Raw genomic sequence first — 20,285 nt, 5'->3', positions numbered from 1 at the left:
AAATTAAAACTTTCCGCAACACTAGACTTTTCCACACTTTCGTTTCATTCGATTATGATTCGACGTGAAAGGTACTCATCACTGGGTTTGGTTTTGGGGAGACACAAATGGGTGTCTACACTTAGTAATTCAATATTCAAGCTTGAAGGATCATTCCGGCGATTAAAATGGCTAAAATGTCGATTTGCAGGGAAGACGACGAAAAGGACAAGTCGAACGCCGTATTTCGAAAATTAATCAGTAACAAATACTGGAAACTTAGTAATACAATTCCTATACCTTGACCACTTATAAATTGTTACTAAACAATTTTAACAAGTACATAAGTGTAACTTATAATGAAAATGATAACTACATAAGTACCGCTTGGTTTCCAAAAAAAAAAAAAAAAAAAAGTACCGCTTGGTAAGGGTGTAAGTGTAATTCACTTATCCCAAGTCTAATTTGTTCCATTTTGATCTAAATGGTCACACTCGTTAGGTTTGTGCCCTGAGTGAGTGGCGAGTTTCTTGAAACATTTTAGGGAATGCCGACAGCTGTCGAAATCGCTGAGAGGGGTGCTTGGGCACGTGTTCATTCCGTCTACCTTGAAATCCCGCCGATCGCCTAACTAAATGCGATCAAGCGTCAGCGTAACAACTTCGTTCGAAAATGAAGCTGTACCGTGGAAACTCCTATTTTTAGCCTAACACACATCGGTACGGCTTTATCGTTTAAGCATGGGATCGGAAAAAAAATTCAAATTCGCCAGCTCGAGCGGTTATGAATTCGAGAGGGACCAAGGAACGCGGACGCATTTTATGGTCATCGAGAAACACCTCCACGCGGTTTTCTTTTTTCCAATTAACGTCTGCGGTAGGATACATGTGCCTTTGTATTGAGCCTATGAAAAGTGCGGGGCAACCCCCCCTCCAAGTGTGGGCCAACCCCGTGCGATTAGTGCCCTAGCCGTCACAATGTCAACTTTATGTTAATACCAATTAAGGTTTACCGTTAATATAAATTAGATTATGATACCAATAAAAGTCTTTTTTCACTTATACAAATATCTTACTACGGATTGAAATTAAACTGCTTAACAAAATTTATTTTTACAAAATTAAGGATGTATAGAGACTCGATCCTTACACAATTTATTGTATCAATCTGTGAATATTACGGTTGTATAAACTTGAATCTGTAATACCAAATCTTTAGCATCGGATTCAAGCCTATATATGATACGTATTCCATGCGGTTTTCTTTTTTCCAATCAATGTCTGCGGCAGGTTACGTATTCCTTTATATGTAGCCGATAACAAGTGTGGGGCAACCCTACCCTGTTCGATTTTTGCCATGACCGTCATGAGCGTTTAATCTGTGCACATGTGTTTACTTCCTGGTAATTTAGTGTAAGGCGTTTCATTCGGAGACTTATATCTATTTTATCTGCCGGTGCTTGCTTAGCCTAAGCTTTGAGTAATCATCTCAATACTTGTCTCCTTTATGACAAATAATTTTTCTTTTTTCTTGAAATTGTGATAGTTATAGCGCGAATTGAACAAGGTAGGGTTGGCCCACACTTATTATTGGCTGAGTAAAGAATATGTTTGAATTTCTCCAACATAGTACAGTACAAGATCCTGTTAACAGGAATCACACCATCGGCCTCTCTCCGGCTTTGAGAAAATAAATTGGTGGGCACCGTGGTTTAATTTATTCACTATTTTTTAAATTTACAAGTAACAAAAAAATTGTCCAATGAGACAGACGACATCATGTCGCTTATTTGTATAATAGTGTTCCTTTTGTAGTATTATTTGCACGTAAATGTCTATGCCAATGTTATATTTTTTATTTTTTTATTGCACCTAAAAAATTTCCAGTTACTGGACTACAAGTATTTTTTATCAATCTATAATGACTAGTTTCCGATTAAACCTTATTTTTACCAAACTAAACTGATAATGTCCTAATTAAACCTTATTTTTACCTATTTCCTTTTCCTTTTTTTTTTTTAATATTATTATTTTAATACATATATATATATATATATATATATATATATATATATATATATATAAGAAATGGATCTCATTTTAAAGAACTCTTTTTACCAACGATTTATATGACGGAAGTAACTACATAAGTACCGCTTGGTAAGGGAAATTTAATCGTTTTAGGCAGGTACCGGAAACCTTAGCATGCCCAACGGTGTGCATACAGTCCGCTGCATGTATTCCATAGGGATGGTTTATATTTCATGCCCTTTAGTTGGGAGTAGGCCAAATCACTTAAACGAGCGACGAAGCTGATTATCTTCCGTGCCATTTAGATGTGGTCACAGTCACAAAAGCTTCGGGTTTAGTATCCCTTTCCCTGGAATTGGCTTAAAATTTTAGTCCGCGACCAAGTTAAATCGATTAATTTCACGAACGCCCCCGTTAACTGCCGTACGAAAGTGAAATGGGTAGTTCGGTAACAGCATATACTTTAGCGGTAACATCATAAGTGCCGCTTGGTAAGGGACATGTAATCACTTCATGCAGGAGCGACAATGAGTTTAAAAAAGCAGTGTATTTCGAAGTTCTAACCCAGTCTAGAGGGTCACCACAGTTGGGCCCGGAGGCGTAGGGAAGGCCGTGAAACACCACATCTGCTTATTTCTGGCATACAATAGTAACGAGCGATGCAGGCCCGGCTGCCAAACTAGCCTTCTCACATCCACCCCTGAGTGAGTGTCGAGTTTCTTGGAACATTTAAGGAACGCCGACAGCAGTCGAAATCGCTGAGAGGGGTGCTTGGGCACGTGTTCACTCTGTTTACCTTGAAATCCCGCCGACCCCCTAACTAAATGCGATCAAGACTCAGCGTAACAACTTCGTTTGAAAATGAAGCTGTACCGTGGAAACTCCTATTTTTAGCCAAACACACATCGGTACGGCTTTATCGTTTAAGAATGGCATCGGAAGAAAAATTCAACTTCGCCAGCTCGAGCGGTTACGAGTTCCAGAGGGGCCAAGGAACGCGACGCATTTTATGGTCATCGAGAAACACCTCCACGCGGTTTTCTTTTTTCCAATTAACGTCTGCGGTAGGATACGTGTGCCTTTGTATTGAGCCTATGAAGAGTGCGGGGCAACCCCACCCCCCTACCCCGTGCGATTAGTGCCCTAGCCGTCACAATGTTAACTTTAAGTTAATACCAATTAAAGTTTACCGTTACTATAAATTACATTATGATACCAATAAAAGTCTTTTTTCACTAATACAATATCTTATTTCGAATTGAAATTAAAACTGCTTATCAAATTCATTTTTACAAAATTAAAGATGTATAAAGACTCGATCCCTACACAATTTATTGTATCAATATGTCAATATTAGGATTGCATAAACTCAAATCTGTAATACCAAATCTTTAGCATCGGATTCAAACCTATAATATGATACATATTCCACGCGGTATTCTCTTTTCCTATCAATGTCTGCGGCGGGTTACGTACTCTATTGTTTATCCGATTACAAGTGCGGGGCAACCCCACCCTGTTCGATTTGTGGCCTAATCGTCACGAGCGTTTAATCTGTGCACATTTGTTTACTTCATGGTAATCTAGTGTAAGGCGTTTCATTCGTACACTTATATCAATTTTATTTGTCGGTGCTTGCGTAGGTTAAGCTTTGAGTAGTCGTTTCAATACTTGTCTCTTTTATGACAAATAATTTTTCTTTATTCTTGAAATTGTGATAGTTATAGCGCGAATTAAACAAGGTAGGGTTGCCCCACACTCATTATTGGTTGAGCGAAGAATATGTTTGAATTGCTCAAACATAGTAAACTACAAGATCCCGTTTATGGGAATCACTGCACTAGCCTCTCTCCGGCTTTGAGAAAATAAATTGGTGGGCACCGTGGTTTAATTTATTCACTATTTTTTAAATTTACAAGTAACAAAAAAATTGTCCAATGAGACAGACGACATCATGTCGCTTATTTGTATAATAGTGTTCCTTTTGTAGTATTATTTGCACGTAAATTTCTATGCCAATGTTAAATTTATTTTTTTATTGCACCTAAAAAATTTCCAGTTACTGGACTACAAGTATTTTTACCAATCTATAATGATTAGTTCCGATTAAACCTTATTTTTACCAAACTAAAATGATAATGGGTCCCGATTAAACATTATTTTTACCGATTCTTTTTTTTTTTTTTAATTATTATTTTAATACATAAATATATAATAAATGGATATCATTTTAATGAACTCTTTTTAACAACAATTTAATCGTTTCGTGTAGGTACCGGAAACCTTAGCGTGCCCAGCGGTGTGCATATAGTCTGTTGTACGTATTCCCTTGGGATGCTTTATTTTCCGTACCATTTAGTTGGGTGTAGGCCTAATCACTTATACGAGCGACGAAAATGATTATCATCCGTGCCATTTAGATGTGGTCACAGCAACTGCAGCTTCTGGATTAGTATCCCTTTTCCCAGAATTGGCTTAAAGTTTTAGTCCGCGACCAAGTTCAATCGATTATTTTCACGATCGCCCCCGTTAACTGCCGTTCTAAAGTGTAATGGGTATTTCGGTAACATCATATGCTTTAACGGTAACTACATAAGTGCAGCTTGGTAAGGGAAATGTAATCCAGTGTACCACAAAGTTCTAACCCATTCTAGAGGGTCTCCTCAGCTGGGCCTGAAGGCGTAGGAAAGGCCGTGAAACAACCCATTTGTTGATTTCACGCCTACTACGATAACGAGCGAAGCAGGCCCGACTGCCAAACTAGCTTTCTCACATCCACCCCTGAGTGAGTGGAGAGTTTCTTGGAAATTTTTAGGGAACTTTGAGAGCGGTTGAAATCTCAGAGAGGGGTGCTTAGGGACGTGTTCACTCCGTCTACCTTGAAATCCCGCCGACCGCCTAACTGAATGCGATCAAGCGTCAGCGTAACAACTACATTCGAAAATGAAGTTGTACCGTGGAAACTCCTCTTTTTAGCCGAACACACATTGGTACAACTTTATGGTTTAAGCATGGCATCGGAAGAAAAATACAACTTCGCCAGCTCGAGCGGTTACGAGTTCGAGAGGGACTAAGGAACGCTGACGCATTTTATGGTCATTGAAAAACACCTCCACGCGGTTTTCTTTTTTGCAATTAATGTCTGCTGTAGGATACGTGTGCCTTTGTATTGAGCCTGTGAAAAGTGCGTGGCAACCCCCCCCCCCCCCACCCCTACCCCATGCGATTAGTGCCCTAGCCGTCACAATGGAAACTTTATGTTAATACCAATTAAGGTTTCCGTTACTATAAATTAGATTATGATACCAATAAAAGTCTTTTTTCACTTATACAAATATCTTACTACGGATTGAAATTAAATTGCTTATCAAAATTTATTTTAACAAAATTAAGGATGTATAGAGACTCGATCCCTACACAATTTATTGTATCAATCTGTTAATATTACGGTTTCATAAACTCAAATCTGTAATACCAAATCTTTAGCATCAGAATCAAGCCTATATATGATACGTATTCCATGCGGTTTTCTTTTTTCCAATCAATGTCTGCGGAAGCTTACGTATTCCTTTGTATTTAGCCGATGACAAGTGCGAGGCAACCCACCCTGTTCGATTTATGCCCTAACCGTCACGAGCATTTAATCTGCGCACATGTGTTTACTTCCTCGTAATCTAGTGTAAGGCGTTTCATTAAGAGACTTATATCAATTTTATCTGCCGGTGCTTGCGTACCTAAGCTTTGAGTAATCGTCTCAATACTTGTCTCCTTTATGACAAATAATTTTCTTTTTTCTTGAAATTGTGATAGTTTTAGCGTGAATTGAACAAGGTAGGGTTGCCCCACACTTATTATTCGATGAGTGAAGAATATGTTTGAATTTCTCCAACATAATAAACTACAAGATCCCGTTAACGGGAATCACACCACCAGCCTCTCTCTGGCCGTGAGAAAATAAATTGGTGGGCACCGTTGTTTAATTTATTCACTATATAAAAAATTGTCCAATGAGACAAACGACATCATATCGCTTATTTATATTATAGTGTCTCTTTTGTAGTATTATTTGCATGTAAATGTCTATGCCAATGTTAAATTTTGTATTTTAATATTGCACCTAAAAAGTTTCCAGTTACTGGACTACTAATATTTTTACCAATCTATAATGATTAGTTTCCGATTAAACCTTATTTTTACCAAACTAAAATGATAATGTCCCGATCAAACATTATTTTTACCGATTCTTTTTTCTTTTTTTTTTTTTTTTTTTTTTTTATTATTATTGAATCCATATATATATAATAAATGGATCTCATTTTAAAGAACTCTTTTTACCAACGATTAATATGACGGAAGTAACTACATAAGTACCGCTTGGTAAGGTAAGTTTAATCGTTTCGTGCAGGTACCGGAAAACTTAGCGTGCCCAGCGGTGTGCATACAGTCTGCTGCACGTATTCCGTAGGGATGCTTTATTTTCCGTGCCCTTTAGTTGGGTGTAGGCCTAAACACTTATATAAGCGACGAAGCTGATTATCTTCAGTGCCATTTAGATGTGGTCACATTAACGGCTGCTTCGGGTTTAGTATCCCTTTTCCCGGAATTGGATTAAAATTTTTGTCCACGACCAAGTTCAGTCGATTAATTTCACGACCGCCCTCGTTAACTGCCTTACGACAGTGAAATGGCTAGTTCAGTAACAGCATATGCTTTAGCGATAACTACATAAGTGTCGCTTGGTAAGGGAAATGTAATCGTTTCATGTAGGGGCGACAATGACTTCAAAAAAGCAGTGTACCACGAAGTTCAAGTCTAGAGGGTCGCCTTAGCTGGGACCCAAGGTGTAAGGAAGGCTGTAAAATAGCCCATTCGCATATTTCCCGCATACTACGGTAACGAGCGATGCAGGCCCGGCTGCCAAACTAGCCTTCTCACATTCACCCCTGACTGAGTGGCGAGTTTCTTGAAACATTTTAGGGAACACAGACAACAATCGAAATCTATGAGAGGGGTGCTTAGGTACGTGTTCACTCTGTCTACCTTTAAATCCCGCCGACCGCCTAACTAAATGTGATCAAGCGCCAGCGTAACAACGTCGTCCGAAAATGAAGCTGTACCGTGGAAACTCCTCTTTATAGCCGAACACACATAGGTACGGCTTTATCGTTTGAGCATGGCGTCGGGAGAAAAATTCAACTTCGCCAGCTTGAGCAGTTACGAGTTCGAGAGGGACCATGGAACGCGAACGCATTTTATGGTCATCGAAAAACACCTCCACGCGGTTTTCTTTTTTTCAATAAACGTCTGCGGTAAGATACGTGTGCCTTTGTATTGAGCCTATGACAAGTGCGGGGCAACCCCCACTCCTACCACCCCGTGCGATTAGTGCCCTAGTCGTCACAATGGCAAATTTTCGTTAATTCCAATTAAGGTTTATCGTTACTATAAATTAGATTATGTAACCAATAAAAGTTGTTTGTCACTAATACAATGTCTTACTTCGGATTGAAATTAAACTGCTTATCAAAATTTATTTTAACACAATTAAGGATGTATAGAGACTCGATCCCTACATATTTTATTGTATCAATATTACGGTTGCATAAACTCAAATCTGTAATACCAAATCTTTAGCATCGGATTCAAGCCTATGTATGATACGTATTCCACGCGGTTTTCTTTTTTCCAATCAATGTCTGCGGCAGGTTACGTATTCCTTTGTATTTAGTCGATCACAAGTGCGAGGCAACCTACCTTGTTCGATTTGTTCCCTAACCGTCATGAGCATTTAATCTGTGCACATGTGTTTACTTCCTGGTAATCTAGTGTAAGGCGTTTCATTCGGAGACTTATATCAATTTTATCTGCCGGTGCTTGCGCACCTAAGCTTTGAGTAATCGTCTCAATACTTGTCTCCTTTATGACAAATAATTTTTCTTTTTTCTTGAAATTGTAATAGTTATAGCGTGAATTGAACAAGGTAGGGTTGCCCCACACCTATTATTCGCTGAGTGAAGAATATGTTTGAATTTCTCCAACATAATAAACTACAAGATCTCGTTAACGGGAATCACACCACCAGCCTCTCTCTGGCTGTGAGAAAATAAATTGGTGGGCACCGGTGTTTAATTTATTCACTATATAAAAAATTGTCCAATGAGACAGATGACATCATATCGCTTATTTGTATAATAGTGTCCCTTTTGTAGTATTATTTGCACGTAAATGTCTATGCCAATGTTAAATTTTGTATTTTTATAATGCACCTAAAAAATTTCCAGTTACTGGACTACAAGTATTTTTACCAATCTATAATGATTAGTTTCCGATTAAACCTTATTTTTACCAAACTAAAATGATAATGTCCCGATCAAACATTATTTTTACCGATTCTTTTTTTTTTTTTTTTATTATTATTGAATCCATATATATATAATAAATGGATCTCATTTAAAAGAACTTTTTTTACCAACGATTTATATGACAGAAGTAACTACATAAGTACCGCTTGGTAAGGTAAGTTTAATCGTTTCGTGCGGGTACCGGAAATTTTAGCGTTCCCAGCGGTGTGCATACAGTCTTCTGCACGTATTCCGTAGTGATGCTTTATTTTCCGTGCCCTTTAATTGGGTGTAGGCCTAATCAATTATACAAGCGACAAAGCTGATTATCTTCCGTGCCATTTAGATGTGGTCACATTAACGGCTGCTGTAATACCCCGTATTTTTATGTATTTTTATAAAGTATTTAAGTATTAATAAAATGTATTGTTAAGGGCTCAAGTATTTTAATTAAATATTTTAAAGGGTAAAATATTTTAAATATAAGGTTTTATAAAAGTAAAATATATTTTGGGCCAAACCTTTATTAATTATTGGGCAATGTAAATTATTCCTACATACTCTTATTGGAATAACCCACTCCAAAACCCATAACTTAAGCCCACATTTTTAAGCCCAAATTTAAAACTACACTCTCTACTCTATAAACACCCCATGAATCCCCAAAATTTCCCACTCAAAAAGGTTAGTCTTATTTTCTTTCTCCCTTGTTTTATTAATTTGTGTAATTATAATTATTAATTTATGGATTTTGATTTTATTGTTTGAAATTAATTTAATTAGTATCAAATTGTATTTTTGATGATTAACTTTATAATTTTAAGATTTTGTAAATTTATAACCTAGGGTTTTAATTATTGAAAATAATGATTTTAGAGTTTTTATGAACAATTGATTTAGGACTTTTATAGTAATGATGTTTTGAAAATTTGGTGATTATAACTACTGATTTGTTTAACTTAATTCAAGATTGTTTTTAACACGTAAATTCGTGTTTTAATTATTAGATTTCCGTTCGTTAATATTAATCCCGTTTTAATCCCAATCAGGTTCTGAACTCATCCGATTTTGATAAAAAAAAAGTATTGTTTTTCGTGTGGAAACAACGTTCTAAGAAAGACTCATTACCTTTGGTATAGAGCACCACCCTCTCGTGGCCAAATTCAGCCTCTAAATATGATTTTCGGGTAGTTTTGATTTTTAACGAAGTTTTTTTTATGCTTTAAATTTTATCCTTGAGTTTAAAGGGTAAGAGATAATTAATGTTTCTATGGATAACTTAATTATAAAGATGTATTTTGATGAAGTTTTAAAAGGGTTTTTAATTAGTTTAAAATGCTGGAATTTTATTTAAAGTAGTATAATTGTGATTTTAATAAAAGGGTGTGATTACCCATTAAAAAGGAGTTTAATTAGGGGTTTTTAAATAATTTTCAGATTATTATAAGTTATTTAAAGTGAGCTTAAGTTGCTGGAAATTGTGTATACAAGGGTAATTAATATAGTATTATTGTCTCTTTATGTAGGAGACTTGGTTCGAGAATTGTTGTAGAGTACTCGGTTATTTTAAGAGCTTATTTGAGGTACGTTCGCGTACTCAGTACATTTTGGTGATGTAGTATCATGCTAGGTTTGATTTAAATTAATTACAAGTAGTATCATGCTAAGGTCTATGATTGGAATTGTGAATTATTGGTGTTGGTGATTGAATTGTGAAGCATGAAGTATTTGTGATGGTTTATGGATTGGAAAATTATATTTTTGGCATAAATATATGGACTACACTTTTATGTAGGGCATGTTAGAGTGCATGTTTAATTAAACTACATGTTTAATTTGGCTTGGAATATCGAAAAGGAATTTTATTATGGTTCAAATAATTTTTATTGATGCTTTAAGCATGAGGAAGGAGCTATATAAGTGTCTATGTACACGAGGAATAAATTGTATGTTGGTGCCTTTGTGCACTTAAGGTGTTTTTAACACCGAGGGATAGGATTTTTGGCGCTTTATGCGTTTAAGGTGTATTTGACACTAAGGTAGAATTAAAAGGGGTTCAACATTAAATAATATGTGGTCACTAATTATTCAAGAATTAAATTGGTATGTTTGGTTGATTGAATAATTATTGTTGATTGATTTATTATGCTTTGAGAGTCATCACCAAGTCCAATAACATGTAAATAACGTAAAGTGAAAGAGATTACGCAACAAAACTCTTGGAACGTATATACCTTGAGTATGAACAATGGGGGGAGTTATGGGGTTTTATATTTAACCATAACTTCTAATGGAGTATAGGACGCTGTACATTCCTTTTTATTTATTATTATGCGCAGGAGTTCCGCCACCTTTGAGTGGTTTTGTCGCTGGCACGGTTAGCTCCCGTGTCAGTTAACCTCAATTTATTTAGGGGAGGTATAGTTGGAAACCCGTTCGATGCGTAATCAACGCTAAATGAATTATTTAGTGTCTAGTTAATGTGTCTTGTTGATTGTTGTGTGTGCTTGTAAACAGGTGCAATGAGGTAAGTGTGTGTTGATAGGTGAAAGCATGTTAGTGTGTTTAATTACGCTTATGTACTCAGCTTTGCTGATTGTGTGTGTTTGTGTGTTTGGCCATGTCTTTATCTTGACCCTATGATGATCCATTTTTAATGGAGAGTAGTGGGGACAAGTAGAGATAAACTTTTCAGGTATTGAAGCATATTCATGATGGGGCATGAGAGAAGAGTGAATCATGCTAGCTTCCATTAGTTTACGATGTATTTTATGCTTTATTTATTTATGACATATTTATGTGGACTAACGCAAAGGTTTGGTTTTGTAACGGTTTCGAATAAGGGCCTTTAATGGTTCCAAGTTGTAGCTTGATTTTATTTGACTTTGTTTGTTTTGGTTTTAAACTTTACTTTCGTTTGTTTGACTATTGAGTTGACTTGTTTTTAACGATTTTTAATTTTAAGTCTTCCGCTGTGTATCTTTGATAATTGCCTTAGCCGTTTTCACGGTGGCGGTAATGTCTTAGATATTCCTAAATCGTATTTTAAAGAGTAGAATGCTATTTAAAGGAAAGGAATTTCTAGGGTGTTACAAAGTGGTATCTGGGAGCTTTGGTTGAGATTTTTATTACCACTAAAGCCAAAAACGTGTTTTAAAGTATTTTGTTTTAAACTTGGCCAAGTGCTTATTTAATAAAGTAGTTTTAAAAGCGAGTTATTTTATTTTATTTTGATTTTAAGAGGACTAAAATATTTTTTTTATTTTTTATGAGGTCCGAAATTTTTAGTTTGGACATCCGAAATTTTATGGTATGTCCGAATTTTTTTTGTGATGGCCAAATTTTTTCGAAGCTTATTTTCAAATCTTATTTAAAAAAAGAGGAGTCAAAAATATTTTTAGTTTGTTCATTTTGCAGGAAAGCAAGGATTGAGGTAAGAAATATATGTTAAAAGCTTTTATAAGCATGTTGGTGAGCTTGGGTAAGAGAAAGGGCATATAGGCTAGAATTTAATTTCTTTCCTATGTGCATATTTTGTATGAGGTGTTCAAGCATGTTGTATGACTAAATGTTTATTGATGAAAGCATGCAATATGTGAATTATTATATGTGAGCTATCAAGATTGTTTTATTGAACACCGAACTTAATTTTCTGCAAGAACTGTATTATATTGTTATGGGAAGGTTTTCTATTGGTAGTCAAGCCCGTTTCCTTGCAGGACCCTAAACCTATACCTTGTGAGTTTCTATGATGAGAATTTTGAGGAATGTTACAGATTTTGAGAGCTAATGGATGAGAGAAACCATACTGTTAATAGTTCTATTATGGAGATCTTAAATCCAAATCCACCCTTAACTCCAATTACAATTGACATTTCATCTAACGATGAAAAAGATGAAAAGTTTATTCAAGTAGAGCAAAATCCAGAGACACCTAAACCAATAAAGGGGGAAGATAACCCTGAATTCGATATTGGAAGCTACAAACAATCAAAGGACAATGTTCGAAAGGACTAGATATTTGTAGTCTCATTCCTTTTAAGTTCTTAGTTTCAATTTTGCAATTTAATTATTCCTTTTCAGTAAAGTCATAAGTGGATTGGCCACAATAGGTTAATAAACCTATTGAGTTGTGCAATTTATTTGAACTTATTTCATTTCATTTTCCAGTCATATTCTTTTTCAGCAACAAACTTTTCTTCATTTCCTTGCCGATTAATACATTTTCCTGTTAAATAATTCATTTTATTTCCAAATTATTCATTTCATATTAATGCTCCAATGAGTCAATTCTTACTCAAATATTCCAATAATTTATTTCCAAACTCAGGGGAACCATGGGAATTATTTTATTTATCATGTGATGCTTTATTAAATGTGTGGTTGGTTAACAATCAAAATTTGATTGATCATGCTGCAAAATTTGGGAGTTGTAATTATGCAACCTCAATTTGTTAGCTTAAACTGAATGTGTGTATATGAAAGGTATAAGTTAGTTAGATGAGTGCCTAGCTAATGCAAGGGAATGAAAGAGCAGTGCAGTGCAGTGCAGTGATGGACACACAAACTTATAATTGGCAAGCTTTGAGGCATAACTCAGAAAATGGTTTCTTGTCCATGGTTGTTATAAGAAAAGATATACAAGTCATAATGAATTTGGAAGTAAAAGATTGTCTTTGACAATAACAACAGTGGAGTTCATTGAGTTGCATAGGGTACATTTGAGGAGGTGGTGTCTATTAAGGAGGCTAGGATGAACTAGTGAACAAACTTGGAAGATGATTGAATATGGATTTCAATTAATAAAGTTATTAGGAGTAAGTCTTTGAGACTAGAATGATTTATATGAAGAAACATCTTATTTATATACTCTTGGAAGTACAAGTTTTAAGTTTAAGGATGAAGATAAGGGATAAAAACAAGAAGGTAGTCAAAAGGACTACAATAGGGTTAAAGAAGTTTTAAAATAATATTTTGAAAATGAGAAGAAGCATAAGGTGGCTTGAGTAACTCTTAAAAGTGAAGGAAGTTTAAACCATGAAGAAATAATATACTTAAAGGTATTGAGATTATTGAACTATGAATATGAAAATGTCTTAAAGGAGAAGAGTTTATGACAAGGTTTATGAATATGATTGGGATATGTTATTTTGATTTAAGTAATGATTGGTTATGAAGTGATTGAATTGAGATTATTTATGAGTCACGAGATTTATTCAAGGGATGCGAGAAGAAAGATTATGGGTTGATTAGAGAAAATTTGGAAGCAAGATAAATGTAAGCAAAAAGACATAGGGGTTGAGGAAACTTTGGAAGTAAAAAATAAGGACGTCTTTGTGTATAAAGAAAGGATTAATGTTGCATTGTTTAAAGGAGTCATTGAAAGAAAGTTATATCGTCTTAGGGAGCGCATGAATATGTTAAGTGAAGAGATGAAAATGTGTATTTGTAGGGTGACTTAGGAAGATTAATCAAGGTGACAATGAAGAATAATTATCTTTTAATAAAAAGAGACGATTTGTTTGATCGAATGAAAGGGGCAAATATGATTTTGAGGTTAGACTTGAGGATAGGAACTAATATTAAGTAAGAATATTCGAAAGAGGACATTTCGAAATTGGCATTTATGACAAGATTTGGAAAGTTTGAGTTTCTTTTTTTTTTGGGTTAACGAAGCACCTATGTTTTATATGGACCTAAAGGGATCGAGTTTTTTTTTTTTTTTTTTTTTTTTTTATTGAAGATATTTTGGTAAATTCTAAGAATGGGAAGGAAAGGACAATGTGAACACTTGTGATAAAGTTATTAATATAGAGAGAGAAGCAAATACACGTATGGTTTTTCCTAAGAGTGGGTTATGATTAAAAAAAAAAAAGACCGTCTTGGGAGACCTTGTGATAAAGTATGAGGAAATTGTTGGAATAATAGGGAAGCGGTGAATTATGGATTATTATAAATTAATTGTCATTGGAGATTTTAAGTTGAATTATGGGGATGAAAAAGGTCTATGACGGATTTTCAAGGATTATAGACAAGTGAATGTATTAATGGAGAGTAATAGAAAGTTCGTGAGGAGTAATAAATGTGAAATAAATTTTGTATGGAAACATGATTATTTGAATGAAGTTTAAAGTTTGAGATAGACTCTCATACACAAGGATTTAAATATGTAGCAAAAAAATGATTGGAGTTGATAAAGGAATATGGATAAGGCATTCAATATCATTGAAAGGGGAGGTAATGTGGTGGATTCATACAAAGTAAATAGGAAAGAAGGAAATTAACCACCTCGAAAGTGTTGGAAAAGAAAATTAAAGAAAATGTTGGGATTACTAGAGTTTGAGACCAACAATATTCGAGGAAATGAAGGAAAATCAAGAAGAGAATATGAATTTGGGTCATGGAGATAAAATCTTGAATATAATAGAAGGTCTTGAATATAATAAAATCTTAAATTTCGTAAGAGGATGTGCTGTTTTATTGGCCATGGAGATAAAATCTTGAATATAGTAGAAGGGAAGTGAAATGAAAGGACAAGTTGTAAAAGGATTCGATAAAGGTGTATTGATGGTTTAGAGTGATTGTTTCATTTGAATTGTGGTGGATATATAGATTGTCTAAGTCCACGATTTTAAAAACCGATGAAGGAAACTTGGAGGATGGAGCAACTTGCGAAGGCTTACATTAATTTTTTGTGAGACTACATGGAGTTCCTAAGGATATCATATTAGATAGAGCTTTCTAGTTTCTTTCAAGATCCTAGCAGGTAACAGGAGAACTTTGGTGATACACTGAGGACGATTACTACAACCACCAAATAATAATGGACAAACAAAAGGAATATTTGACATTGGAGGTCATTAGAGAGCATGTGTATTCAATTTCCAAAAAAAAAAAAAAAGAAAAAGGATGTAAAAAGCGTTGGAGTGAAAACAAACGGAAGGTAACCATGCAAGCCAGCATTGGCATGGCAACATTTTGAGGTTGGTATAGAAAGAACCATGAAAGTTCACTATGTCGGGGAACATTAGTGAGAAGATCGTCTTAGGACTCCAAACGAGTAAAGTTATGAAGAATCAAGAAAAGTATCCAAGAACGGATTTAAGTGGTGCAAGTTAAACAGGGGACAAGAGACAAGTGTTATTGAAAGTGTAACCCATAAAACAAAGGATAAAGTTTGGAAAGAATAAAGAGAATGAGCCAAGGAATATAGAAATATATGAGTTTGCATAGAATTGGTAAAGTGGTGAATAACTTGGCATATTATTGGACCTTGGTAAGGTATAAGACATTTTTCATGAGTCATTGTGAAAGAACATTGACTAAAGGTATGAATTGCACAGGAAACTATTGAGTGTAACTAATTTAATCAAGAGAAAACTTGACAAAATCAAGGTTTTAAATAGAAAAGTGCTTCATACTTTTACTAGAGGATTGGTAAAGATGGTATAGATTATTTTTGGTATAATGAGTAAGGAATTGATGAGACTTTTGGTACTTGCAACAAGGAATGAATATAGAGAAGTATTGTGATTTTACCAAGGATGGAACGAGAAAGAGAACAACATAACTCTAAAGTTGAATTAAGTGGAGTTACGGGGGCGTAACTCGTTTTCTTTAAGGGGGGGTAGAGTGCGATAGAATTGCACGCTTTTCCCTTAATTTTGGCATTTTAAGTGCTTTTTCGGTCAGTTTTACACTGATTTTGTTATTTAGTTTGTTTGTCTTACACACAAGGATGTGTAAGTTTATTACCAAAGTTGAATCTTACAGTAATAGTAGTGTGAGTTTGTTAGATAGTCTAATAGTTTGCATATTATTTTGTGTAACTTTGTTAGTAAAGTTGTTATCTTACACACTAGTTTGTGTAAGTTGGTTAGTAAGTTAGTTACTTTACACAATAGTTTGTGTGTAAATGAATAGATGAGGTAGAAAATAAGTATCACAAAAGTACAACAACTAAACATATTAAGGAAATTTTCAGAATTTACAAGCAATTATTCGTTTTCAAGAGATCTTTTTCTTGTTTTCGTACTTAAGTTTCGATGACGAAACTTCTTTTAAGGGGGGTAGACTGTAATACCCTGTATTTTTATGTATTTTTATAAAGTGTTTAAGTATTAATAAAATGTATTGTTAAGGGCTCAGGTATTTTAATTAAATATTTTAAAGGGTAAAATATTTTAAATATAAGGTTTTATAAAGTAAAATATATTTTGGGCCAAACATTTATTAATTATTGGGCAATGTAAATTATAGCTACATACTCTTATTGGAATAACCCATTCCAAAACCCATAACTTAAGTCCACATTTTTTTAAGCCCAAATTTAACCCTACACTCTCTACTCTATAAACACCCCATGAATCCCCAAAACTTCCCACTAAAAAAGGTTAGTCTTATTTTCTTTCTCCCTTGTTTTATTAATTTGTGTAATTATAATTATTGATTTATGGATTTTGATTTTATTGTTTGAAATTAATTTAATTAGTATCAAATTGTATTTTTGATGATTAAACTTTATAATTTTCAGATTTTGTAAATTTATAAATCCGGTCGTGCTTCTCCAATGTTCGTGATTGCTCCAAAATAACTCGGGAAAATACTCCAAAAGCATAAATCCCTGCAAAAGTCAACCAAATATACGAAAACACTAGAAAACACCAATTAGTAATAAAAGTCGCTCTAAAGAGCCAAAAACACTACTAATTATGACCAAGGGACGGGGGTAAAATACTATATAAAATAGACACATCAGTAACATTGACATGTTATGAGAAAGGAATAGTTCATTTGATAAGAAAGGTAGAAAATGGGATAAATATAAGTCATATATGCCATATTTGGACCATTTTTTGTTAATATGCTCTTTTGATGTGATTTCTAACCTTATACACCTAAAATTAGATAATATTCCCATGTTATGAGAAAGAAATAGATCATTTGATAAGAAATTTAGAAAATGGGCTAAATTAGAAGTCATGCATGTAGGCCATATTAGGGCAATTTTTGGTAAATTGCTCTTTTGATTCAATTTTAAGCCTTAGACACCTAAAACTAGGTAACATTAACATGTTATGAGAAAGAAATAGTTCATTTAATAAGAAATGTAGAAAATGGGCAAAGTAGAAGTCACATAAGCCGTATTTTGGCCAATTTTAGTAAAATGCGTCTTATTACTTAATAAAATGCTCTATTGATGTGACTTCAAGCCTTAGACACATAAAACTAGGTAATATTGACATGTTATAAGAAAGAAATAGTTCGTTTGATAAGAAAGGTAGATAATGGGCTAAATAGAAGTCATATAGGCCATATTTGGGCCATTTTTTTGTTAATATACTCTTTTAATGTGATTTATTACCTTATACACCTAAAACTAGATAATATTGACATGTTATGTGAAAGAAATAGATCATTTGATAAGAATGGTAGAAAATGGGCTAAATAGAAATCATATAGTCTATATTTAGGCCTTTTTTTGTTAATATGCTCTTTTGATGTGATTTCTAAACTTATACACCTAAAACTAGATAATATTGATATGTTATGAGAAAGAAATAGTTCATTTGATAAGAAATGTAGGAAATAGGCAAAGTAGAATTCATATAGGCCATATTTTGGCCATTTTGAGTACAATGCATCTTAAACCTTAGTAAAATGTTCTTTTGATACAATTTTAAGCCCTAGACACCTAAAACTAGGTAACATTGATATGTTATGAGAAAGAAATAGTTAATTTGATAAGAAAGATAGAAAATGGGCCAGATAGAAGTCATATAGGCCATATTTGGGCCATTTTTCTTATAATATAATCTTTTTAATGTGATTTCTTACCTTATAGACCTAAATCTAGATAATATTCACATGTTATGAGAAAGAAAGAAATAGAGCATTTGATAAGAAATTTAGAAAATGAGCTAAATAGAAGTCATGCATGTAGGCCAGATTAGGGAAATTTTTGGTAAATTGCTCTTTTGATACAATTTTAAGCCTTAGACACCTAAAACTAGATAACACTGACATGTTATGAGAAAGAAATAATTCATTTGATAAGAAATGTAGGAAAATGGCAAAGTAGAAGTCATATATTCCGTATTTGGGTCATTTTAAGTACAATGCATCTTAAAACTTAATAAAATGTTCTATTGATGTGATTTCAAGCCTTAGACACATAAAACTAGGTAACATTGACATGTAATGAGAAAGTAATAGTTCATTTGATAATGGGGGCTAAATAGCAGTCATATAGGCCATATTTGGGCCTTTTTTGTTAATTTGCTCTTTTGATGTGTTTTCTAACCTTATACACCTAAAACTAGATAATATTGACATATTATGAGAAAGAAATAGATCGTTTGATAAGAAATATAGAAAATGGGCTAAATAGAAGTCATGCATGTAGGCTATATTAGGGCATTTTTTTGGTAAAATGCTCTTTTGATTCAATTTTAAGCCTTAAGACACCTAATACTAGGTAATATTGACATGTTATGAGAAAGAAATAGTTCATTTGATAAGAAATGTAGGAAATGGGCAATGTAGAAGTCATATAGGCCATATTTGGGTCATTTGAGTACAATGCAACTTTAAACTTAATAAAATGCTCTATTGATATGATTTCAAGCCTTAGACACCTAATAATAGCCAACTTTAACATGTTATAAGAAAGAAATAGTTCATTTGATAAGAAATGTAGAAAATGGGCTAAAAAGAAGTCATATAGGCCATTTTTGATAAAATACATATTGTTTAGCCTATTTAATTACTTCTAACATAATTTTTCTGTATTTCAAGGTTTTCAAGGTACAAAAGGATGGTTCGTTGACAATCAAGGAACTGAATGAAGTTCGAGACGTGCTGGAGTCTTTATCACCTTTAACATGTAAATGTCACTTTTATTGTGAATTTATATTTTGTCAACTTTTTAACTATATTATTATTCATTAATTACTTACTATCCTTTGTATATATATATAACACTTTTTATTTATTGTATTGTATTTGGAAATATTTATATCTATATATGAATTATTGTTTTTAATATTATTTGTATCTTATTATAATTATTAATAATATTAATAATAATATTATTATTGGTAATTATAATAATAATAATTATTATTATTATTATTATTATTATTATTATTTTTGTTAATATTATTGCTGGAATTACAGGCCTGAAAACAGGTTATTATTGCTGGAATTACAAGGGTTTTTTTTTAATATTATTGCAAGAAAACAGGGAAAAAAAAAAATTAATACAGTAAAATGGCACAGGTTAACCGGTGCCAAAAATGACCTACCACCAATAAATTTTACGTGAGGATTTATTATTGGCAGCGTTTAACCGGTGGCCAAATGTGGGAGGAATTGGCACCCCCCTCCCCCCACATTTTCACCGGTTCAAACCGGTGGCATACAAGGGGTTTGAACTGGTGCCTTTTTTATTTTTCCTACTAGTGATAGTGTGTGCTATTATTATGCATGATGCAAGGTTGCTTGTTTGGTTTTTACTTTCATGAAAAAGGAAGATATTATGCGTTCATGTTTCGCTCTCTAACTAGAGATGATCTAAGTTAATTCCCGTTACAACCCATAGGCAACCTAGTGTTGGAAACCTTAGACCATAACTAAAAATTAATCCTGTAACCTCTAAGTCCCCAGTTGAGTCACACTGTAAGGAGGGTGTTCCCATAGTAGGGGATCTTTCTCCTTATATGCCCATGACCCTTTAAAAGCCTAGGACTTTACACTTGTTAGGGTTTATTAGGATTTGAATTTCAGACTGTATGGGAGACCTTGAATCAGAATGGATCCTATCATCACGCTTTTTTGTAAGAAACAAGTAGGAGTTGCCAATGAGTTTTAGGAAAACTCATAAACCTCGTTCATGCCTTCCTCCCATGTGGAGTTCATGGGATATTTAGAACGA

This window comes from Chenopodium album, chromosome 8, assembly GCF_948465745.1.
Source record: "Chenopodium album chromosome 8, dcCheAlbu1.1, whole genome shotgun sequence".
In the NCBI taxonomy this organism is placed as follows: domain Eukaryota; kingdom Viridiplantae; phylum Streptophyta; class Magnoliopsida; order Caryophyllales; family Amaranthaceae; genus Chenopodium; species Chenopodium album.
Note: the sequence above shows the minus strand (reverse complement) of the source record.